At 43.2% G+C, this 25,434-nt stretch overlaps 2 long non-coding RNA genes across 2 annotated transcripts; both read left to right on the forward strand.

Moving 5' to 3' along the window:
* The first annotated feature begins 1,978 nt into the window (after positions 1-1,978).
* On the forward strand, positions 1,979-4,118 carry LOC139999149 (uncharacterized). The gene is made up of 3 exons (XR_011804260.1): positions 1,979-2,076; positions 2,632-2,704; positions 4,039-4,118. It is a non-coding gene; the product is annotated as an uncharacterized lncRNA (long non-coding RNA).
* An 18,342-nt stretch (positions 4,119-22,460) lies between these two features.
* On the forward strand, positions 22,461-24,599 carry LOC139999130 (uncharacterized). Its single transcript, XR_011804234.1, has 3 exons — positions 22,461-22,558; positions 23,114-23,186; positions 24,520-24,599. It is a non-coding gene; the product is annotated as an uncharacterized lncRNA (long non-coding RNA).
* The last annotated feature ends 835 nt before the right edge of the window (positions 24,600-25,434 follow it).

Genomic DNA, 25,434 nt, shown 5'->3' on the forward strand with positions numbered 1-25,434 from the left:
TTTGAACCCAGGCTCTCCACAGTCTGCACCACTGCCTTCCTGATGGCTTTTGACTATTTTATTTTATTTTATTTTATTTTATTTTATTTTATTTTATTTTATTTTATTTTATTTTATTTTATTTTATTTTATTTTATTTTATTTTATTTTATTTTATTTTATTTTATTAGTATTATTATTCTTCTTTTTCTGGGTGGTGTCTAAGTCTTGGGGGGAAGAACAAACTGTGGGAGGAGGGAATGCTACTACTGTCTGTGACAGTGGTGATTTCTGGACAGTGTTAGCAACAGAGCTTCTGCAGAGAAGAGAAAATGCCAGGCAGTCTCTGTTGGTATTCCATGTACTGAGTACTGAGTGCAGTTTTGGGCTCCACAGTATAAGAAAAAGACATAAACCTGTTAGAGAGTGTCGAAAGAAGGGCAACAAACAAGAGGGTCTCTTTTAACAGGGGGATTGAGGTTTGTGGCAAGGTTTTGGTAGCAATTTAGGGGCTGCACTGTGCTGGACACAGCAACAGACGCACCATAAGCCAAAGTCAGACAATAAGCCAAGGTGTGTTTACGTGTGGTTTACTGTGATTTAACGTGGTTTACGTATAGAAGAAAGTTTTTGCCTAGTGGTGAGTATACTGCAGATTTGTTGCATTGTTCTAAATTAAATAGCAAGATAAGTGATGGCATCGTAGGCTGGGAAAATATTTCTAGAGTATCAGCGCATTTTGAGCATCATTTTAACTGTTTATGCAAACATGAAGATTATTAAAATCAGTGTTTATTTATGTCTGTATGTAAACAGGTGATCATGTTGTATAGCATGCAGTAAATGGTTTGTGAATGCTGCTTGAAGAATGAAAAGAGTAAGTCAGCTCCACAAGGAATAAATGAATTTTGTTTATTTGTGCAATGCAGAGATTAGAATTAGACCAACAGCATGGAACCAAAGTCTTGCTGTGTGCCTTTTATCTGTAGGACAGTTCATGGAGGCTTCAGCAGCCCTATCTGTTTTCTAGCAGTCTGAAATGTCCTCTGTGGTGCTGCACCCAGTTGAAAGCCTGCACTGATTGTGCTGAACTTTCCTAACAGGAGGCACGGGTCCTTCGTCGGACGCTGGCTGGGGATGTATGCTGCGATGCGGGCAGATGATGCTGGCCCAAGCACTGATCTGCAGACACTTAGGGAGAGGTGAGTGCTGGTCCTGAGGGAACTTCGGTATTGTCTGCAGACGCTTCTTCGTAAGTACTCCATTAAAAGCACAAACCCTGAATTTATTAGTGAGACTTTCTTTGATGCCCTGGTAACAGTTCCTAATGAATCAATTCATATTCAGCTGGGTGAAATCATCCCAGCCTGAAGCAGAGAAATAGGCATAGAAGGAGAACAAATGGGGAATCCTGTCGCCATTATTTTATAAACCTTTTAGTGTAACACCCAAGTTGAGGCCAAGGGAAAACCTGCCACCGTGGGACAGTGCTCTTACCCTTCTCTTCACTACTCACTTGTCAGCAGCACGAGGTCCAAACCCCCCTGGTGCAAGCTCTTAAGCATGCATGTCACATCCCAGGATGCTGCCAGTGGAGTGTTTGGACTTTCTGTATGGATCTTATGTTGTTATTTAATGGGTGCTTAGAAATCCAACAAGGTCTAAACACAGCCTGTACTTTTAAATAATCTTGGAAGCTCAGAGATACTGGAATGGCTATCAACACGCAGCATGATCCGTCAGAATATGTTTGCAGTTGATGTTTTTGTTTTGTTTTATTTTCCCTGTTTTTACAATCTAGCCTATGATGATAAAGGGCAGCTTGATGATAAATAACAAGCTTGGAATTCTAGGAGCTCTACACAAAATGTAAATATTCGAGATGAATTGAAATGTCTTTTAACATCTCATTATAAAGCTTTCTGCTGTCTAGACATTTGATCAGTGTAATGAAAACGTCACCATTTTTTATTCTATATCAATTTTTCCTTTCAGATTGGCAATGGGAAAAACACAAAAAACAACCAGAAGAATATCACAGAATCCTACGATGCTTTCTCGACAGGAAGGCTTGCTGTTATTCAATCCACCAGATGGGTAAGAACAAACATAAACTTTCAGGTTTTTTCCACTGAAATTTCTACTGTGTTGAATCACTAATTTGCAGTATGTTAATTCATAATTTTAAAAAGTGGATGTGAAGACAAGGTGTATGCTTATACAAAAATAAAAAGGTATGCAGATGGGCGCAAAGACTAGTAGTACAGAAACATTCCCTGAGACCTAAATAAAGCCATGTACTAGAATGTAGCTCTTGATAAACTCTGTAAGCCTTGGGTACCAGAGTCAGTAATGTTAGAATAGACAGTCTTGTAGCTTATTGCTGTAATTTGTAATAAAGGGCACTAACATTTGTTAACTTGTAATTCTCATTGTAGTTTAGAAGCCTTTTGTTTATTAAAGAAACTGGCACTCCCTAAGTTTTGAAAAGAGCATAGATTGAGAAAATAATTGTTATTGCTAAATACAGATTGCAGTTACTCTAGAATGTTTGACAGTCACAGTATTTACTGTATATTGTTCCCACATTCTTTATGGTCTCATTTTTCTTTGATTTTGTGTACGTGTGTCTTTTTTTCACTATGAAAACAGCACAGGTGGGTGTTGGAGAGGGGAAGTCAATTGGAGAATGGTTTGGACCAAATACAGTTGCTCAAGTACTAAAGTAAGTGAGATCATACCAGTCTCATTCAGAACGTACTCCCCTGGGGCAGCCAAGAGAAGGCCCAGGCAGAGTTTTGAAGGCTGCATCTCCCCCTGTCCCACAGTCAGGAATGTACTTGCCATCTATTTACAAGTGCAGCATGGAATGTCATGCCACAGCTCGGTGTGCAGGTACTGAGTTGGGAATGGGTGACCTCTAAATTTTAATAAAGGAAGAGCCTGAGGAGAAGAAACTGCAGGAAAGTCTCCTGCTATGCCGTCTGCATGCCCTCACCAGTCACACCACAGATGTATATTCCTTTCTGCACAGTGGCACAGCTCTGGCAGGTCGAGAGTGCCACCGTGTAGGTCGGAGTGGTGGTGTGAAACATCAGAGAGAAGCCATCTCGGCTAAGGAGGGAACTGAGCTGCAATTCCTCCCTTTCTGAGCAGCAGTTCTGCCAGCAAGGCTACTGGATAAAGATGGGCAGCTCCTCATAGTCTGGGAGCCACACTGAAAGGAACTGAGGCTGCTCAGTTCTCCAGGGGTACGTGGAGGTGTCTTACCTCAGGCAGGGGCTAGGCTACAGGTCCTGCGAGCTCAGCAGCAAGTCTTTGACACCCTGGAACAGGCACATGATCTGAAGAGGGAGGGGAGCTGAAGCATGCCCTGGACTCCAGATCTTTCATGGCCAAGTTTTTCATGGTGAAACGCTCACCCCCATTTCTTTCTGGCTTATTTGAAACAGCTAATTCTGCCAGTGCAGCTTAAGAGTGTAGCTCCCTTCCCCAAAGGTTTGGATTTTGCAGAAGTGGACATAAAACTGTGTGCTGCTGTCTCCCACTGAAGTTTTGGTGCCCCAAACCCTTAGCTGATTTAGCTTTTAACGCCCCATTTCTGCTGTGCACGCAGGCTCAGGCAGAAGTAATTCCACTGAATTCAGTGGAATTTCTTAAGCAAAAAGTAATCTGCAAAACTGGCATAGGAATTTTTTTCTTTTCCAGATGAGAAAAGACACAATTGGGCAAGAACCCAGTGCAGAGACTGTCGAGTGCAATAAAAAGTAATAAACTTGATGTAGTTGAACTGTTACTGTCACTGCACTTAGCAGTAAGACAAAACAGTTTGCACATGGTGCAGCGCATATGTTTTTCCTGGTACCACTCAGTACCTATTTTTCTAAAGATATTAAACATTTAATGTTTAAAGTTTTCTTTTTCTTACATGGAGACTTTAAAAAATGCAGAAAGGATGTTTTTTCTTAAGAAAAAAAAAAATAAATAAATGGTTCTGAGTGTAAAGCTACCCTTTTGATCCAACTAGTTTATATTAATTAGTACCTTAATGTTTTCTAGGAAGCTTGCTTTATTTGATGAATGGAATTCATTAGCAGTTTATGTATCTATGGGCAATACGGTGGTCATTGACGACATCAGGAAGTGACACCTCATCAGTTTTCTGGTAACAGTTTCTGATTTGACTCCATTTGCCAGCATGTATCTAATCATGAACAAATACTTGGGGGGCCATGGGTTTGTCTTGCAAGGGTAAGAAGAGGGAAGAAGGACATACAAACTCAGTTGTGTTTTTTTGATCCCTGATGCCAACTTCGTGCTCACATCACTGGATGTGAAGAGCTCCTTGAAGAATTTCTACTGTCATCATTGCTGCCATTTCATTTCTCTGGCGTTTTATAGGCAAAGCTTGACACTATTAATAACATTAATAGGACATGTCACTGCAGTCTTAAATTGTCATCCCCCAATCATTGATCTAACGTCTCACTTGGACGTGCCAGCACATACTGTCTGCTAGAATTACTTCTACTAAATAGCTGTAATTGCCATGCCCGGCTCGTTTTGTCTTGGGTGCCCTATAAAGATCCCTGGCAAACTAGCTTAATTCACTACTGAGAGGAAGATCTTCTTTGTGTTCCTCTGTGCGTTGACTGATTTCTAATTTTATTCCCGCAGAAAAAATGTGCTGGTCCCCTCCTCAGAGCAGCAGCGCGTCCCACAGCAGTGCACATTTGCACAGAAGTGCTCTTGGCCGAAGCAAGAAGGCAGGAGGACTCTGCACAGGCTGGAAAGCCCTCTTGCTTATTATACCTCTACGACTAGGGATAAATCACATAAATCCCGTATATATTGATGCATTTAAAGTAAGGTTTTCTTTCAATTCATTGCTCGTTACTGTCAAATAAGTTTGGGTATGTGTGATGTCAGTAAAGAAATGAATTACAATTTCCTTTATTCCTTTTGAGCTCCTAGGAATGCTTTAAGATGCCACAGTCTTTGGGAGCATTAGGAGGGAAACCAAATAATGCCTTTTATTTCATAGGATTTTTAGGTAAGGAAAAAAGAAACTTATTCCAAATGTGCAGATGATCAAAAGAGAACATTTTTTGAAGGGGAAATAGTAAGGGGTCTAAGCGTGAACCTCTAGAAGTAAAGAAAGATGAGAATAGAATAAAATAAATGAAGAAGCATATCTAAAAGAGTTTAGAAACAGTATGAGATGATCCTTAACAGGAGCAGAAAGTTAACAGCAAAGCTAGGTGTAAAAATAAGTGATGACATCAACAAGAGCAACATACTGAGAATAGCTGATAGCATTTGACAAGTGTATTGGTCAAATGTCACTTTTATTTTCTTGTATTTCAAAACTGTTTCTGATAGCAGTATCTTTTTCACCTTTTGCATACCTTCTGTTATTAAGTATTGCTCTAATTAATTTAAAATGCATTCCTTCAGATTTCACCCCACTTTGGGCCAAAATTTTGCAACCCTATTTTGTCCTTTTGTAAAACCTAACCTGTTTTAGTTCGGCTTTTTTGTTCCAATTTCTGAATGAATGCCTAATGGGATTACAGATTGCATCTGTGAACATCCTGTACCTTTTAATCTGTCAAATGTTAGTGTTTACAACACTTGAGATTTAAAAAAAAAAAAAGTACTGGATCTCACATGGAAAAATAAAAGTATGTGACAAAGATAGAACATAACCAACCAAAAAATTACAGTAATAGGTGACAATAGGAAGTTATACTAAATACCCTGTGGGAAACGCTGTGTCTAACCCTTCCGATTCTCTTAAAGAATCCCTAGCTGGAAAGTCTAGATTATACTGACTGCGATGGCAATCTAATTTCTATTTTACAGTTCTGGACCAAGTGCTTATTAATGTCACTTGCTTATTTTTAACATACGGCTTTTACCCATCCAGGCAATGAGCTGATCTATCTGGACCCTCACACCACTCAAAGCTTTGTAGATTCAGAAGAAAATGGCACGGTTGACGATGAGAGTTTCCACTGCCAGGAAGCCCCACATAGAATGAAGATCATGAATTTGGACCCTTCAGTAGCTTTAGTAAGTGTCAGGAAATCTTGAATGCATGTACTTTATCTCAAAGTAATGTCTCTCTACATTGGTAAGGGCAGCAATGCATCTCCTTGAACAGAACCAAGATCACAAAGCTGTCTTCTGTGATCAGCACATAGTAGTTTGTACATAACTACATCGAGAGTCTTAGGGCAAGTGGGGAGCTGTCTGTACTGTAGGGAGCTCGCTTTGTTTTCTTTACTGAGCAGCTTTTACTTCTTTCAAGAGGCATTATAATGGTCAGAGCAAGGAACTGAAACAGGTTTACGTGTTTTATTCTATCACTACTTTATGTTTGGTCACCTCTAGACAAGTTACTTAAACTTACTTTATATCATAAGTTGAAAATGTTTAAGTGGAATTATTGTATTTCACCCCAAATTACAAATACAAATGTATTATTTGTAATTCACCCAAAATGTCATGGGGGTACTGTGGTATTTGAAAAAGTTGGATCTGATCCCATGCCAGTATCCTGTGATTGGGTGATTGGCAGTTGTCACCAGTGGGATGTGTTTCTAAAGCTTTAAACAATCTGTAAAGATACCGGTATCTGTCATTCATTCACATACCTGTTTTTTAATACTGCTGCTTTTTAGAAAGTTCTTTTGTTTTGTTTTGTTTTAATACTTAACTACGTAACTGTGCAAAATGTGGCATGATGCAACGAGACAGACAAAATCATAATGAAGAGCAAATATTTTCAGTATAGATACCAGAATGGAAATGTTCCTTAGGTGGTCCATCATCTACAAGTTTTCAGCTTCTGCTGATACCTGGACTGTAGGAACTGGGTGGCGCTCCATGGAGGAGCACACAGGAGCTGCTGCTATTTTTTGCTTGACTATTTCGTTAGGGGTTTGCAGGGCCTTGTTCTCCCCGTGGGTTCTCTCCCTAGAGCTGCCACATATTTGGAGTCTTATATCTACTGATCGTACAGGGCATTACTGTATCAGAGGTCAAACCGCCTTACCTGCTGGTACCACATACCTACCATCTGCAAAGGTAAAACTCTGTGTGTTTGTTTTTTCCCCTAAGGGCTTCTTTTGCAAAGAAGAATGTGATTTTGATAACCGGTGTAGTCTTGTACAAAAGGTAAGAGTGGGAACTTAGCATCTCGATTTGTTCTTTATAAAGTCTGGTTTTTATTGTCTGGTTTTTGTAAAATTTTCCTTTGCATTTTCCTTTGTATACAAATTGTATGAGCCATGGAGAAGAATGCATTAAAGCATCAGGGTAAGGCAATACTACTGAATTGCTAATTGGAAATTGTTCAGCACTTTACCAGCCACAAACCCTGCCAGTTGGAAAATGGGTGTAAACATCCACACTTGAAGGTGTTACTGGGTGACACTTGCTTTTAACTTCTAATTCTCACTAAATGACTAAGGTTTAACTGCCATATTGTAGTGATGTATCAATGATTTGCTTCCTGATCCTTTTTTATTGTTTGACATAATAGATTGCGTGTTCTAATTATGACTGTTAGTCCCTGCTATCTTAAAGATCTGATTCTGTAAGTGCTGCAGGCCTCTAGCTCCTGCTGATCTAGGGAGAACAGAAGGTGCTGGCTGCCACAGGAAACAGACTTGAGGATGTTTCTGCATGCAGCTGTTAAGCTAAGCACCAGACGTCTGAATGTAAAGTACCATCAACCTCTAAGGGCATTTATTTAAAAAAAAAAATCATCTAAGGAAAACAGTTTGTAAATCACTGAAATACAGGACAGAAGGTAACTTCTCTTTGAAGAGGAATAGCGTTTGGCTTCAGGAACACCTTTTTTCCTGACCAAAACCTGTCCTTCAAAATCTGATGCGTTTTTTTTTTTTTTTTTTCCCCCTTTGGAGGAGCTGATAGATCTGTCTTTTGTGCTATTGATCAACAGAAAACTTGAGGAGAGTTCTATGCAAGCAACTTTCTTTTAAAAAGCAGAAAATATTGTACATTCCTAGTGTGCTTGCTACCTGTAAACAAAATTACAGGTTTGCAGATATCAAAGCTGATATCAAAAGATGATAAGACTGATAATTTGTAGTACAGTTCAAGAGATCTGTCTTCCAGATGTGTTTTAACTAGGGATGTATTACAGAGACCATGGTGCTTGGATTTCACAGTATGTCTGTATAAAGACTTTTTTTTCCTGATGGACATGCGTAATTAAAAAACACTTTCAATTAAGCAGACACGTTTTGTGTTTGAAGCGTCTCCCGAGCCAGCTTTTAAAATGAAAGCATTCTGTCCTCAGGAGATTCTAAAGCAGCAGAGTCTACGGATGTTTGAGCTGGTCCAGAAGCACCCGCCACACTGGCCTCCTTTCATACCTCCAACAAAACCAGAAGTGACAACCACAGGAGCAGGTAAGGCACCGATTAAAAGCCTAATTGTGCAATGTTATGTTCCTCGTTAGCAAATAAAAGAATAATCACAGGTAGAATAACTATCCTTTGTGAGTGTCAAGCAATATATAGCAGGCATGTATCCAAACAAGCCATACAATTGCTAGCACAGATTTTTTTTTTCACTCTTACAAAGTACTTTTCTGGAATGCGTCTTTCAAAGTTTTTTTTTTTAAGTGAACAAAATCAGGCATGTCTTTAGAAGCATTTTTTTCTTTATCTTTTTTTACAGAACTCATTGAATCTACTGACAAGCTATTTGAATTGGAAGAAGAATTTGAAATCCCGAGTGTGTGAAGGAAACTGTGGTGACTCTTCTGAGTGTTGAATATATTGGTAATATTATTGCATTGACTTAAACAGCCATGTTAGCCCCGAAGTGCCTGAAATTATGGATAACAGAGCACAGAAATCTAGTAGCATCCAAAACTCCAAGGGCAGTTTAACACACAAGCTTCCCCGGATGGAAAGGCAGTAAGAGATCTTGTGATAAGATGCTTAAAGGGAATCTCTTTTTAACGTACCTTACCTGGAGACAAACGGGCCTTTGAGATTAAGGCAAAAATACATGTATCACTGGGCACCATGTTTGGAGAAAGGGATAACCCAAATGGATATTTCTTGCTCTCATATAATAATGCAATAGTTTAGTTCTTCAAGCAAAACAGTCTTCAGTTCAGGAGGATGTTTACTTCTGTTCCCTCCTGTGGGCTGCGTCATAGGAAAAATACATTGTCTTGTTTAAAAGATTGACTGGATCAGGAGAAAATTGTTTCCTTGTTAAATATTTTAACATGTATTTGAGCAACCAGACTTTATTACAAAAATGTTTCTGTAAAAGGAACTATGTCTAATGGACACATTTTGCAATAGCCTTCCTGTTTCTGGGAGACCTCAAGAGGAACAGGAGCCTCAAATAGTTGATACAGATCACAACCACTGTTATAGTTATGGTATATTTCACCTTGACCTTAAAATTCAAATGATTAAAACTTAGGTTATTTCTTTCCGAGTTAAAACGAGTCAAAGGTGGTTTAACTGTACCTTATTTATTTTAGAATAGATTTACACAAGTTTCTCTGTTACAGCACTTTATCTGTGCATCTAATAAATTTCTTAAGCTTTTCTTAGGTTGTATGCTGCTATGTTTGGTTAATTTGTGTGAACTAAATATAAACCAGGTGATCTTAAAACTTAATATAGAAGCGTACACAGATTACTGAATTGTTGCTTTTTGACTTCTTGCCTTTTGAAATCTGTTTTGGTAGAAGTGCCTTAACCCTACAGGTTTATCAGAACAGCCTGGGCAGTTTTATTTCTAAGGCAGAGAATCTCTCTCTAGCAGCCATAAGAAAAACAGTTCAGAATAAAGAAAGGCAAAGATTTTTAATCCATGCTGAAGTTCCTTTTCACTATCAGACAGTCCCCCTTGTGGTCATGTTGTCATGCTAGTGTCATGAACATGAACTGCAGACTTTCATCTTCACCAATAAATGACAACATAGAGAAATACTGAATATCTCTCACTCTTATTTATAGATTTTCTTTTCTTTTTCAGTAGTTCAGCCCTAGTCAACTCGGAGGTGGGCAGCAGCAGCTTCTATGGAGCACCTATGCTGAAAAAAAAAAAAAAAAGTTGAGCCTTGAGGGAAAAGGAAGGTGGGAGAGCCAGATGGGGCAAGAGGAAGGGAGGTGGTTTGACCAGGACACCTTGAGGGTCTGGGAAGAGAAGAAATGGATGGGTGCTTAAGAAATGAGCAGCATCACAGCCTACATACGGAAGAATTGTGACGAGCAGTTTAGAAATGTGAGCGATTGGTGGTCTTGTGTTGATCGGCAGCTGTGCTCCATGGTTATAGCTGTAATTTCAGCAGGTTACTGTGTAAGCCGCATGTTGCCACTTCCTTGATCAAGGCAATGCTGTTCAGTTGCAGGGAAGAGGGGCAAGACTCAGGGAAGAAACGGAACGGAGAAAACTGTACACTGTGGATATGCACACGTAGCCATAAAATCAGTGCTGGACAGAAAGAGAGAAAGAGAGACTCCTCCAAACCAATTCCGTTGACAACTCTGAATGCTTCCAGCTAGAAAAAAAAGGAAGAATGAAGTGGAGGGCTCCTTGCCATCACTGTATTTCTGGAGCAGATTTCTGGATAGTCCCCGCAGCCAGCTGTAGGGCCTGTGCCAGGCTTGGAGTGGCTGCAGGGAACATGCCAGGGGCTCGAGGTGCTGCAGGGAACATGCCAGGGGCTGGAGGGGCTGCAGGGCGAGTGACACGGGTTTGAGGGGCCTCAGGTCCCAGCGCCGTGGTTGAAGTCGATGCAGGGAACATCAGAGTTGTTGGAGGGGCTGCAGGTAAAATGCCAGGGGTTGCGGGGGCTGCAGGGTGCTGAGTCACAGCTTTGCATCAGGTCAAGACGCATTTTCCTAGAACCATCCATTTCCTCCTGAAGGGGCTGAATAGCATGGAACGGTCTTCAAAATGCACAGAGCAGACCCCAGCAAAGGTAGGGATGCTGCTAGCAAGTAGGGAACTTTTTTGTTGATGTTGTTAACATTGTTTCACGACAATAGATGCAAACATGTATCTTGAGTTGAGGGCAAAGGTGACCTTGGATCTGAAGCACACAGGCGTTCACTAATGTCCCCCCATCCGGAGTGAATCCACAACGACTCGGAAGGAAAACTAAAGTCCAAACCAGTGCACTGGGATAAAGAGAGTTTAACAGGGTAGAAAAGGAATAAAAACAATATAATAAATATTAATATTTATAATTTATAATATAATAACGTATAAAAATTGTTTAATTAATAAGATTAAATAATCATCATCATAATTTTATAGTAATAAAACAACGCCATATGGTACAACAGAGTCAATAAAGTGGATTTAATGCAATAAAAATAAAACCCATTTTTCCCATCCCAATGAGTTCCTATCCCCATCATCACTTCCCATCCCACTGATCATTTCCTATCCCAACAACGTCCCAGTTCTGATCCCAAGGCTGAATTCCCAACTCCCACCCACCCATCCAGCCAGCCATGCACCCATTTTCTGCATTTTCAGGTCACAAGACTCTGATGAAGGCCACCTCAGCCTTTTCCCCGAAAAAAAAGCTGCTCTTTATTGTGAAAAACTTCACTTTTGCACAACACTGCAGACCCAGCCAAGATGGTCCTGCAAGACAAGGTGAAAGAAACATACAAAACCCATATGGAGGTAAATTGGTTCATCTAAACAAATTCCTACCACGAAATCCTGATCCTCAATCTCAGCACCGATGAAAAAAGAGGATACAGTTCCCTCCTCCAAGGTCCCTCTCTGCCCCTGCTCCCCGTGGGCTCCTCTCCATGGCTGCAGCTGCGGCCCGGGGCCTGCTCCTGCGGGGGCTCTTTTTTGCACCTAAGTGCTGTTAACCATCCCAGGCATTTGTTGTTCACATGGTGAATAAGTGCTGTTTTGGATTTACAGAGATAATCTGTAGATTTGGTTCCAAAGGGGTTCAAATTCAGGCAAGGCAGTGAGAGCTTTGTGGGCTGCAGGAGAACCAAAATGCAGGAACTGTCAGGGCTCATCCTCACCCGGGACCAACTCTCATTTGGTCTTCTTTGGAGAGAAAGCCAAGCCAGCCAGATGGCTTCCACTACTTCTATGGGAGTGACATTGGGATTGATCTTTAAAATGAAATGAAGCAGAAGGCTGTGGGTTCTCCAACCTTCAAGATATGCAGCACTTGGCTGGGAAGGTTTCTTCCGTTCCTATGGATTTGAAGAATTAGGGCTGAAAGAAGCAGCAGGACCCTAGGGCCATATTCTGTCATCTCTATGGAAACTCCTGACGGGAATTACCTCCCTACTGGTGTCAAACTGCAGGCAGGCAAACGGGTGTGGTCTCCTCTCTGTGCAACTCCCCAATCCATGGTGTCTCTTTGCATGTGTGAAATTGCATGTGTATAGGGGGTGTGGTGGCAGAAGAGTGAAAGCCTCTTCTGATGGCTCCTAAAGCTGTGAGTCTGACCCTTCTGTGACTGTGCTGAAAGCGATCCTGGGGATAGAAGGGAGAGTGATCCAGCTGCACATCATGAGACGGGGAAGAGACAGAGGCTCTGGCGTGCACTGCTGACTGGTTTGCCTCGGTGGGGTTGGAGTGAGGAAGCTGTACCCTCCTCTGTTAGCACAAAGGAGAGGAGTTATTCCACGCTATTTTTCCTCCTCTGTGTATGAATGGACAGACTGCACAGTTGGTTAAGGCCGTAGCTACTGAAGACAAGAACTCCATTGTCTGCTGCTCTTCAGGCAGAAGGCAGAAGGAATCAAGAGACAGGACTGGCTCTGTCTGCATACTGCAGTAGACGCACTTTTTTGCATCTTCTGTGCGTGAAAAAGTATGTTTTAATTGATAAGAATCCCAAGGGCCTAGAAATACTGCAGTTTTAGGACAAATCTGGTATAAACTGAGTGTCCTGAGGATTTTGAGTACTCCATTTCCGTGGCCAGACCAACAGAAACTCCAGGGCAATAGGAAACACAACTTTCTCTCTCTTATCCTAAATTTCTCCACTTGTTATCTCCTGGCCAGCAATTTACAGGAAAGTTACAGGAAAGTGAGGGAAAATATTTGAACTATTTATACACCAGTGCAGGTGGTGCCATGTTAACTTCACTCTTTTGCAAGATCTTGTTTGCTAACAGCAAGTTATGGCCCCTAGGGATGTTTTACCTTGAGGGAGGGAATGGGGGCACACCAAAACAAGTAGAACAAGCAAAATACTGTGGGGTGGAGCTGACAAAACAACAAACAAACAAACAAACAACAAAAAAACAACTACCACCACAGACCACCCACTAGTGCCGTGCTTTTCATACTGAAGTGAGGAAAGAGCAGAGCATCCTTGCAGGAACTTCATGCCTCAAAACCCTCCTTTGTCACTCTTCCTGCACTTGTGTAACAGTTGCTTGCAGGTCTGTTTCCTTTCTTATTTCAGGACTGGAAGATGGCTTCATGGACAAAACAGACTTGGCTTGGGGAAGAGTAATTGAATTTATTGCCAACTGATCACAAAGTAGGACAGTGAGAATTTAAAAACTTTAAAACCAACCAACCAACCAACCAACCAAACAGAAAACCACCTCGCCACACTACCTCCATCCCAGGCTAAACCTCAGTCTTGATTCTTCTATCTATTTCCCACGGAGCAGTGGGGGGTGGTTGGAGGATGTTGGGGACTGGAGGTTGCAGGCTCTGCTGCTCCTTCATCGTATTTGGCAATTTTATTGATGGTAGCGCTCCCCACCCCTCCCATCCCCTCTTTTCCCTTCCCTCCACTCCCCTGCCCTCCCCTATGCTCCCTGTTCTTTCTGACCAACAGTATGATAGATTCGGGTGGGTGGTCAGCACGTGGGGCTACGGAGAGGACATGTACACAAAGATTTGGCTCCAGATCCAAAATGTCATGTATTTGGCAATTTTATTTATGGTAGCACTCCCCTCCCCTCCCCTCCCCTCCCCTCCCCTCCCCTCCCCTCCCCTCCCCTCCCCTCCCCTCCCCTCCCCTCCCCTCTTTTGCCTCTACCCTACACTACCCTACATTACCGCTACACTACCCTACATTACCCTATGCCCCCTCCCCTACACTCTCCGACACTCCCCTCCCGTATCCTACCCTACACTCCCCTAAACTCCGATCCCCTACACTACCCTATACTCTCCTATGCTCCCCTCCCCTCTAACACGCTACACTACGCTATGCTACCCTACCCTACCCTACCCTACCCTACCCTACCCTACCCTACCCTACCCTACCCTACCCTACCCTACCCTACCCTACCCTACCCTACCCTACCCTACCCTACCCTACCCTACCCTACCCTACCCTACCCTACCCCACCCTATCCTATCCTATCCTATCCTATCCTATCCTATCCTATCCTATCCTATCCTATCCTATCCTATCCTATCCTATCCTACCCTCCCCCTGCCCTCCCCTCCCCTCCCCTCCTTTCCTTTTATTCCCTCCCTTTCCCTCCCCTCTTGTCTTCTTCTCTCCTCTCTTCTTTCTTTCGGGTAACTTCAAATCGCTTCAGTCGTTCTCATAGCTCCTATCCCTGGCTGATTCACGGGAACCCATCAGCAGCAACCAGAAGCGCTCCAGCTGCTGTGTCACTGGTCGAGCAACAGTCTCCAACTGGGAATCGCTGACTTCGTTGTGTGGCTCAGACAGGTGCCTTGCAGTTCCACCGTGGCCTGGACGTTTCCTCTTGCTGTGTCCCCACCTACAGCGCACTTCTGCTTAGAAGCAGCAGCAGGCTTTGCAAGATGTCCCACTCCTTCCATTTTCAGTGGTTTAGCTTGGCTAGCCGGCTGGTGTCTGTCAATAGAAGACAACAACGAGATTTGGGTTAGAAACAGCTAACTGAGTAGTTCCTTTGCACAAGGGCAAGGAATAACTACCCCTTCCTACTGGAGGCTGCAGTGTCAGAGATAATGACGGGTCCTTCCGAGAGCTTTGAAATATCCCTTGGGGATGCTGAGTCCAGAGGACCAGAGCAAACCTGTCTAAAGTACACCGTGGAATCACTCGGAATGACTTCCTAGCAGAAGCATGTGTCTGATACGGCTTCAGCTGCTTGCAGTGTTCTTCTTCACCTCATACCTAAATTCAGATGAGAGATCTCAATGAAAATGGAAAGGTTGAGAAATAGAGAAATCACTGATGTGCTTTGAGAACTTCTAAGGACTGAGTACTGCATCAATCCCATGTTGTAACATTAAGGATTGGTTAGAAAAGCAAACGTTAAAAACAAGGAAAGGGGAAGAACAAGTAAGCTTTCTTAAAGTATCTATTCTATTTAAGGTATCTTTAAAGAAGTAAATAAGTACTGAAATATATATGCAGATAGAGAGAGAGAGAGAGAGAGAGAGAGAGAGAGAGAGAGATACAGAAACCTAAGAGTCTGCTGTGCAGGTTAGCTTCTTGCTCTCTTTTCTAAAAGTCACAGTGAATGCAGCATCTGTGTGCGTTACAAGCATTACCCTCAGCACAGGTACACACGAGAGGCCAGCCTGCAGGTTGTGGAGGCAAAGCAACTGCTCTGGCTGGATGTGAAGAGCCAAGACAGAAGTTGCTGTCAGGGAAAAGATACACAGAGGGGATGAAAAAGACGGAGTGTGCTTCCGACCTTCACAACTTCTAAGCAAGCGGAGATGAGGTTGTGGAAGAAGCAAATAAGCTGTTGATCTAGAAGCAGCCTGAAGATTGTCCTTAAGCAGGGCCTTGCATTCTTCATTTTTACAGCATTGCTTGCCTTCAAGTGCACGACGATGATTTTATGAACTTTCTACCACTACAGAAATGCACCGGATTCTTTCACAAAACTTACGGGTGGTACTTGGCAATATTGGTCAGCATTCTCTATTTCCTTCTTCATCTCAATTCTCTTTTGGCCTGTGAAGCTTTCCAGATCAGAGGAGAAGATCCACGGTAATACGGAGCTTTGGATACTGCAAAGGAAACGAAGAATCCTACTGACAACTCTTTTCAACCTCGCCTGCAAGCATCACAGAAAAGAACACCGAAAGAACACCGCTTTATCATGGGAAGCATAAATTGGAGCATAGGTGTCCTATAGCTGAAGCGAGGTGAAGCAGGTTCCACACAAGGTGAAGGAGCACACCCATAAGCATTTCCATAAAGCCGTGTTTTCAAACAAAGGGTTAAGATTTAGATTTTCTTACAAGTGAAGAATGAAGAAATAAAAGAAAAAGAAAATTACCAGGACATCCAGTTTTCCTCTAGCTTGCTTTGCTTCTTTCCGAATCTGAGTCTGGAGTGACAGTCAGGGAGCAGCGTTGTGCAGAAATGCCAAAGCCTCCCCAGCTGGTTGTACCTTCATCAGCAAGGGCTTTGATACTGCTGCCTCCTCAGCAACATCAGCCATTTCCGAGGAAAGCTGGTGTCCATCAGGTCAAATAGGAATGGGAAATCCCTCTTGCCACAACTTCACACTCACACCAGAGTTGGCAGGACAGGCCGATGGACAGAGAAGCGTCTGCAAGGGTGTTAGAAAACAGACTTTAGATTTCCGTCAAATCCAGGAAGAATTACTTGCTCATCCCTTCAAAGTGAACTCTGAGTAGAAGGAGGGGATCCCAAGCTGCATTCCTGACATCTATGCTGCAAAGTCATCCAATGGGACATGTTACTGGACCAGCCTGTTACGAACAGAAACAGGACTTTGAGGTTATGCTGTTGGATTAGAATTAAGCTCAAAGAGTTAGTCCTTTGACGTGTTTTTGTTTGCAAGTGTTTTCACTGCTTCCCAGACAATGTCTCCAGCAAGCTAGCTGCTTGCTTCATTTGTTCTGTTCTGTTCTGTTCTGTTCTTTTTGATTCTGTTTTGTTTTGTTTTCTCAGCCAGGATTCTTAGAGAAATGAGATTAAAGTGATCATATTGTATGTCCACCCATCCCTCCCTCCCCTTCGCTTGTCCAGAGCTTTTACCTCGTCCAGCAGCTTGAATGAACTCGGTCCTAGGCGCAGTTGTGTCCAAGCCATTCTGTTCCTAGACGTGTTGTGAGAACAGACAGCTAAGTAGTGGGGAGGGGACGTGCTGCTGTCTGCAGTGTGACCTCAGCGCTTACCAAACAGTAGGGAATACACAGAGAAGGGCCTTAGGAGAACTTCAAGCCCCAGATATGTTTTATGTGGAAACCATATTTCCCAAGATAACACTGGACGCAACTGCATAATCAAAAGGGATTCATTTCTTGGTTCATTCAACTCCTAGGTTTTAGTTTTAAAACATGTCTGTCTTGGCTTAAAGCACTCTTCCAATCTCTATTTCCAGTTCCTAGGATTTCCTGAAATAGGGAATCCCATTTTTTTCTTTGTACACTCTCCCAGCCTCTTTGTTTTCCTCTCCCCAAGAAACTTAGCACTGCTCTCTTCATACTTGACAACTAGATATGGAGCTGTATCAGCCAGAAGGAAGTTTCCTTCACACTTTCTGCTTCTTACGGTATCTGGGCTCTTACCTTTACACTTACTCACCCTTCCTACATTAGCACAAAGAAAGCTGTTTGGGAGATCTGATGTCTTGTTTTCCAGAAACTGCCCTGAATCACCTTTACGAGAGCTGTCCCACGCTGCGAGCACAAGTCTTGCAGTCTGGCCAGATATTTGCCTTCTAAGTCAATAACCAAATCTGTTACAAAGGTAAGAACATGTAATTAATGGAAAGGAAATCCTTTTATTTTCATCACAGTTCACTTTTTTTAGTTAAGTTAAGAACATGTAATTAATGGAAAGGAAATCCTTTTATCCTTTTATTTTGATCCAAATTCACTTTTTTTTTTTTTTTTCTAGACCAAGAATGAACCGTGGAGAACCACCAAAACTCAGGTGAGAAATGAAATGACAAATGTTAAGGTCAGGCAGCTTGCCCACTGCCATTGCTACCCTGAAAGCAGATGGAGTGCATCTTCATACGCCACAGCCTGAGACACTAGTCGACAGGCCAGCCCGTGTGAGGAAGTCCATTGCTGCCTGAATTTTAACATGACAGGGGGACTCTTAAGCCTCTTGTTTATGCTTTAGTACTTGCGGTCTATGGGAGGACCACAGCACACTCTTCTCTGTCTCCCCTTATTTGTTGATCGTCTGTAGGAAGAAGAGAACGTGCAGAGGCCCTCACCCGTACATTGGGTCTGTTCTCACTCTGTGCAGCTCCATCATTGAGCAAAGTACCAACCTTGAGGCTTCTGTAAGGACTTGACACAAACTACAGAATACTACAATGAAGCATTCACAACAAAACCACATTTTTTTCCGCAGCCAAGCATCAAAACACTTACAGAAGGGCATGGTCCCTCTCTGTGCACCTCAAGGGGAGATCCACAAATCCTCACGTGGTTTCATCGCATCCAGCACCCTTCTCTGTGCCTCCCAGCTAAACGTGCACAGAGGCAGCTGTTGCCAAAGTGCTGTGGTGACACAATTCAGTTCTGTTTCTGAAGTCATCACCGCAGGCGCCTCCCAGTGACGGCACAACACTCTCTGTTGCTAATGCGTCTGTCTCAGAAACAGCTAGGGAAGTACCACTATGCCCAAACTGACTTGAATTAGAGTAGTTCCCAAATTGTTCTCTGCTCCCCTACATCTGTGGAAGGTGTGTGATCAATCTTTTCCTTGAGAAAGGACTACAGAGCAAAAGAGCTTGATTCTGAGACGTTGCCCGTCCTTGTAGAGCAGTTCACCTTTGATTTCCATGTCAGAAAAAAGAAGGTGAAATCAACAATTCCCTTCCTCTGAGCTGGGAATAGGAAAGAAGCCCAATTCTCCAGGAAGCCTTCAAAAGGAAACTCTGCATTTCTTTCTTAAACACCTTGTTTAATTTCTTGAAAGAAATCTTTCCCAGGACTTTGCAACTGCGGTGGTTCAAAGCGGGTGGGCAGCCGAGTTCCACCACGGCCGCTCTCTCACTCCCCCTCCTCAAAGGGAAAGGGGGAGAAAATACGATGCAAAGGGCTCCAGGGCTGAGATAAGGACAGGGCGATGGCTCAACAAGTATCGTGACGGGCAAAGCAGACTCAGCAGAGTGACCCTCAGGGTCCCTCCCTGCCCCTGCTCCCCGTGGGGTCCCTCCCATGGGATGCCGTCCTTCCCCAGCTGATCCCACACGGGCTGCCCACAGGCAGCAGCTCCTCAAGCACTGCTCCCACACGGCTCCGTCCCACGGGCTCCATCCATCCATCCATCCCCCAGGAGCAAACTGCTCCAGCACGGGTCCCCCACGGCTGGGCGGCAGCTCCCCCCAGCCCCCCTGCTCCTGCGGGGGCTCCTCTCCATGGCTGCAGCTGCGGCCCGGGGCCTGCTCCTGCGGGGGCTCTCCACAGGCCGCAGCCTCCTCCAGGCCACAGCCACCTGCTCCACCGGGGGCTCCTCCACCCACAGGGGGGCAGCAGCGTGGAGATCTGCTCCATGTGGGACCCATGGGTGCAGGGGGACAGCCTGCTCCACCAGGGGCCTCTCCCTGCACAGCCCGCAGGGGAACTGCTGCTGTGAGCCTGGAGCACCTCCTGCCTCCTGCTGCACTCACCTTGGGGGCTGCAGGGCTGCTTCTCACTCCTTGCTCTTCCAGCTTCTGTTGTGCAGCAGTATTTCCCCCTGCTTACATCTGCTCTCCCAGAGGTGCAAACAACATCGCTTATTGGCTCAGCTCTGGCAAGCGCCGGGGCCCTTTTGGAGCTATCTGGAGCTGGCTGTTGTCTGGACTGTTCTCACAGACGCCATCCCTGCAGGCCCCTGCTACCAAACCCTTGCCACGTAAATCCGATCGAAGTGTATGCAGCAATTACAAAGCCGCTGTGCTTTGGGCTGTCACGATCCTTCTGCAAGTGCAGGGGAGGTGCAGGGTTGCTTTGCATTTCCAAAAGGAGGAAGAAAGCCTCCAACCCCACTGGACCTCAGCCACTTGCAGGATCCAAGCAACGCTCCCCACTTTCAGTTATCTCCCTCCCATGCACACAGTGGGAGCAAGGTTGAACAAGCACATTTTTGAAAATGTTTATCTTAATGAAGAATAAAAGAAGTCTACAACACCCAATCCCTCTGTGCACCCAAGGCAAAAATCGTGGACTATTCTGCCTCAACACTATTTTCAGACCCAATTTGTCAAGTCATCTAGCAGAGGATTTCTCTCTTGTTCACTCACTAGCTTAGTAGAGCACCAGTTTACATAGGTGCTGGAGCAGATTCCTCAACCATCTGAAGGGACTTGATCCCAGAAAAGTTCAAAACTGCAGATGACTCATGATTTTGTGGTGAAGCATCTATTAAATGAGAGCTGTTCCGCTTAGGGCACAGTGAGACAGTGTGAGAAGAACCCTGTATCTCACTGATTGAGGCTTTATAACTCTACAGAATTGTCAGTCAACAATAAATGGAAAGTGCAGGAGATATGTTCTTTCTTCCTCCTTTCCCTGCCATACATTAGCAGAGAGATTGTGGTGGGATATAGGTTCAGAGCCTCACAGAAGAAGGATTTGAACCCAGGCTCTCCACAGTCTGCACCACTGCCTTCCTGATGGCTTTTGACTATTTTATTTTATTTTATTTTATTTTATTTTATTTTATTTTATTTTATTTTATTTTATTTTATTTTATTTTATTTTATTTTATTTTATTAGTATTATTCTTCTTCTTTTTCTGGGTGGTGTCTAAGTCTTGGGGGGAAGAACAAACTGTGGGAGGAGGGAATGCTACTACTGTCTGTGACAGTGGTGATTTCTGGACAGTGTTAGCAACAGAGCTTCTGCAGAGAAGAGAAAATGCCAGGCAGTCTCTGTTGGTATTCCATGTACTGAGTACTGAGTGCAGTTTTGGGCTCCACAGTATAAGAAAAAGACATAAACCTGTTAGAGAGTGTCGAAAGAAGGGCAACAAACAAGAGGGTCTCTTTTAACAGGGGGATTGAGGTTTGTGGCAAAGTTTTGGTAGCAATTTAGGGGCTGCACTGTGCTGGACACAGCAACAGACGCACCATAAGCCAAAGTCAGACAATAAGCCAAGGTGTGTTCACGTGTGGTTTACTGTGGTTTAACGTGGTTTACGTATAGAAGAAAGTTTTTGCCTAGTGGTGAGTATACTGCAGATTTGCTGCATTGTTCTAAATTAAATAGCAAGATAAGTGATGGCATCGTAGGCTGGGAAAATATTTCTAGAGTATCAGCGCATTTTGAGCATCATTTTAACTGTTTATGCAAACATGAAGATTATTAAAATCAGTGTTTATTTATGTCTGTATGTAAACAGGTGATCATGTTGTATAGCATGCAGTAAATGGTTTGTGAATGCTGCTTGAAGAATGAAAAGAGTAAGTCAGCTCCACAAGGAATAAATGAATTTTGTTTATTTGTGCAATGCAGAGATTAGAATTAGACCAACAGCATGGAACCAAAGTCTTGCTGTGTGCCTTTTATCTGTAGGACAGTTCATGGAGGCTTCAGCAGCCCTATCTGTTTTCTAGCAGTCTGAAATGTCCTCTGTGGTGCTGCACCCAGTTGAAAGCCTGCACTGATTGTGCTGAACTTTCCTAACAGGAGGCACGGGTCCTTCGTCGGACGCTGGCTGGGGATGTATGCTGCGATGCGGGCAGATGATGCTGGCCCAAGCACTGATCTGCAGACACTTAGGGAGAGGTGAGTGCTGGTCCTGAGGGAACTTCGGTATTGTCTGCAGACGCTTCTTCGTAAGTACTCCATTAAAAGCACAAACCCTGAATTTATTAGTGAGACTTTCTTTGATGCCCTGGTAACAGTTCCTAATGAATCAATTCATATTCAGCTGGGTGAAATCATCCCAGCCTGAAGCAGAGAAATAGGCATAGAAGGAGAACAAATGGGGAATCCTGTCGCCATTATTTTATAAACCTTTTAGTGTAACACCCAAGTTGAGGCCAAGGGAAAACCTGCCACCGTGGGACAGTGCTCTTACCCTTCTCTTCACTACTCACTTGTCAGCAGCACGAGGTCCAAACCCCCCTGGTGCAAGCTCTTAAGCATGCATGTCACATCCCAGGATGCTGCCAGTGGAGTGTTTGGACTTTCTGTATGGATCTTATGTTGTTATTTAATGGGTGCTTAGAAATCCAACAAGGTCTAAACACAGCCTGTACTTTTAAATAATCTTGGAAGCTCAGAGATACTGGAATGGCTATCAACACGCAGCATGATCCGTCAGAATATGTTTGCAGTTGATGTTTTTGTTTTGTTTTATTTTCCCTGTTTTGACAATCTAGCCTATGATGATAAAGGGCAGCTTGATGATAAATAACAAGCTTGGAATTCTAGGAGCTCTACACAAAATGTAAATATTCGAGATGAATTGAAATGTCTTTTAACATCTCATTATAAAGCTTTCTGCTGTCTAGACATTTGATCAGTGTAATGAAAACGTCACCATTTTTTATTCTATATCAATTTTTCCTTTCAGATTGGCAATGGGAAAAACACAAAAAACAACCAGAAGAATATCACAGAATCCTACGATGCTTTCTCGACAGGAAGGCTTGCTGTTATTCAATCCACCAGATGGGTAAGAACAAACATAAACTTTCAGGTTTTTTCCACTGAAATTTCTACTGTGTTGAATCACTAATTTGCAGTATGTTAATTCATAATTTTAAAAAGTGGATGTGAAGACAAGGTGTATGCTTATACAAAAATAAAAAGGTATGCAGATGGGCGCAAAGACTAGTAGTACAGAAACATTCCCTGAGACCTAAATAAAGCCATGTACTAGAATGTAGCTCTTGATAAACTCTGTAAGCCTTGGGTACCAGAGTCAGTAATGTTAGAATAGACAGTCTTGTAGCTTATTGCTGTAATTTGTAATAAAGGGCACTAACATTTGTTAACTTGTAATTCTCATTGTAGTTTAGAAGCCTTTTGTTTATTAAAGAAACTGGCACTCCCTAAGTTTTGAAAAGAGCATAGATTGAGAAAATAATTGTTATTGCTAAATACAGATTGCAGTTACTCTAGAATGTTTGACAGTCACAGTATTTACTGTATATTGTTCCCACATTCTTTATGGTCTCATTTTTCTTTGATTTTGTGTACGTGTGTCTTTTTTTCACTGTGAAAACAGCACAGGTGGGTGTTGGAGAGGGGAAGTCAATTGGAGAATGGTTTGGACCAAATACAGTTGCTCAAGTACTAAAGTAAGTGAGATCATACCAGTCTCATTCAGAACGTACTCCCCTGGGGCAGCCAAGAGAAGGCCCAGGCAGAGTTTTGAAGGCTGCATCTCCCCCTGTCCCACAGTCAGGAATGTACTTGCCATCTATTTACAAGTGCAGCATGGAATGTCATGCCACAGCTCGGTGTGCAGGTACTGAGTTGGGAATGGGTGACCTCTAAATTTTAATAAAGGAAGAGCCTGAGGAGAAGAAACTGCAGGAAAGTCTCCTGCTACGCCGTCTGCATGCCCTCACCAGTCACACCACAGATGTATATTCCTTTCTGCACAGTGGCACAGCTCTGGCAGGTCGAGAGTGCCACCGTGTAGGTCGGAGTGGTGGTGTGAAACATCAGAGAGAAGCCATCTCGGCTGAGGAGGGAACTGAGCTGCAATTCCTCCCTTTCTGAGCAGCAGTTCTGCCAGCAAGGCTACTGGATAAAGATGGGCAGCTCCTCATAGTCTGGGAGCCACACTGAAAGGAACTGAGGCTGCTCAGTTCTCCAGGGGTACGTGGAGGTGTCTTACCTCAGGCAGGGGCTAGGCTACAGGTCCTGCGAGCTCAGCAGCAAGTCTTTGACACCCTGGAACAGGCACATGATCTGAAGAGGGAGGGGAGCTGAAGCATGCCCTGGACTCCAGATCTTTCATGGCCAAGTTTTTCATGGTGAAACGCTCACCCCCATTTCTTTCTGGCTTATTTGAAACAGCTAATTCTGCCAGTGCAGCTTAAGAGTGTAGCTCCCTTCCCCAAAGGTTTGGATTTTGCAGAAGTGGACATAAAACTGTGTGCTGCTGTCTCCCACTGAAGTTTTGGTGCCCCAAACCCTTAGCTGATTTAGCTTTTAACGCCCCATTTCTGCTGTGCACGCAGGCTCAGGCAGAAGTAATTCCACTGAATTCAGTGGAATTTCTTAAGCAAAAAGTAATCTGCAAAACTGGCATAGGAATTTTTTTCTTTTCCAGATGAGAAAAGACACAATTGGGCAAGAACCCAGTGCAGAGACTGTCGAGTGCAATAAAAAGTAATAAACTTGATGTAGTTGAACTGTTACTGTCACTGCACTTAGCAGTAAGACAAAACAGTTTGCACATGGTGCAGCGCATATGTTTTTCCTGGTACCACTCAGTACCTATTTTTCTAAAGATATTAAACATTTAATGTTTAAAGTTTTCTTTTTCTTACATGGAGACTTTAAAAAATGCAGAAAGGATGTTTTTTCTTAAGAAAAAAAAAATAAATAAATGGTTCTGAGTGTAAAGCTACCCTTTTGATCCAACTAGTTTATATTAATTAGTACCTTAATGTTTTCTAGGAAGCTTGCTTTATTTGATGAATGGAATTCATTAGCAGTTTATGTATCTATGGGCAATACGGTGGTCATTGACGACATCAGGAAGTGACACCTCATCAGTTTTCTGGTAACAGTTTCTGATTTGACTCCATTTGCCAGCATGTATCTAAACATGAACAAATACTTGGGGGGCCATGGGTTTGTCTTGCAAGGGTAAGAAGAGGGAAGAAGGACATACAAACTCAGTTGTGTTTTTTTGATCCCTGATGCCAACTTCGTGCTCACATCACTGGATGTGAAGAGCTCCTTGAAGAATTTCTACTGTCATCATTGCTGCCATTTCATTTCTCTGGCGTTTTATAGGCAAAGCTTGACACTATTAATAACATTAATAGGACATGTCACTGCAGTCTTAAATTGTCATCCCCCAATCATTGATCTAACGTCTCACTTGGACGTGCCAGCACATACTGTCTGCTAGAATTACTTCTACTAAATAGCTGTAATTGCCATGCCCGGCTCGTTTTGTCTTGGGTGCCCTATAAAGATCCCTGGCAAACTAGCTTAATTCACTACTGAGAGGAAGATCTGCTTTGTGTTCCTCTGTGCGTTGACTGATTTCTAGTTTTATTCCCGCAGAAAAAATGTGCTGGTCCCCTCCTCAGAGCAGCAGCGCGTCCCACAGCAGTGCACATTTGCACAGAAGTGCTCTTGGCCGAAGCAAGAAGGCAGGAGGACTCTGCACAGGCTGGAAAGCCCTCTTGCTTATTATACCTCTACGACTAGGGATAAATCACATAAATCCCGTATATATTGATGCATTTAAAGTAAGGTTTTCTTTCAATTCATTGCTCGTTACTGTCAAATAAGTTTGGGTATCTGTGATGTCAGTAAAGAAATGAATGACAATTTCCTTTATTCCTTTTGAACTCCTAG

This window comes from Anas platyrhynchos, chromosome 20, assembly GCF_047663525.1.
Source record: "Anas platyrhynchos isolate ZD024472 breed Pekin duck chromosome 20, IASCAAS_PekinDuck_T2T, whole genome shotgun sequence".
Lineage (NCBI taxonomy): Eukaryota > Metazoa > Chordata > Aves > Anseriformes > Anatidae > Anas > Anas platyrhynchos.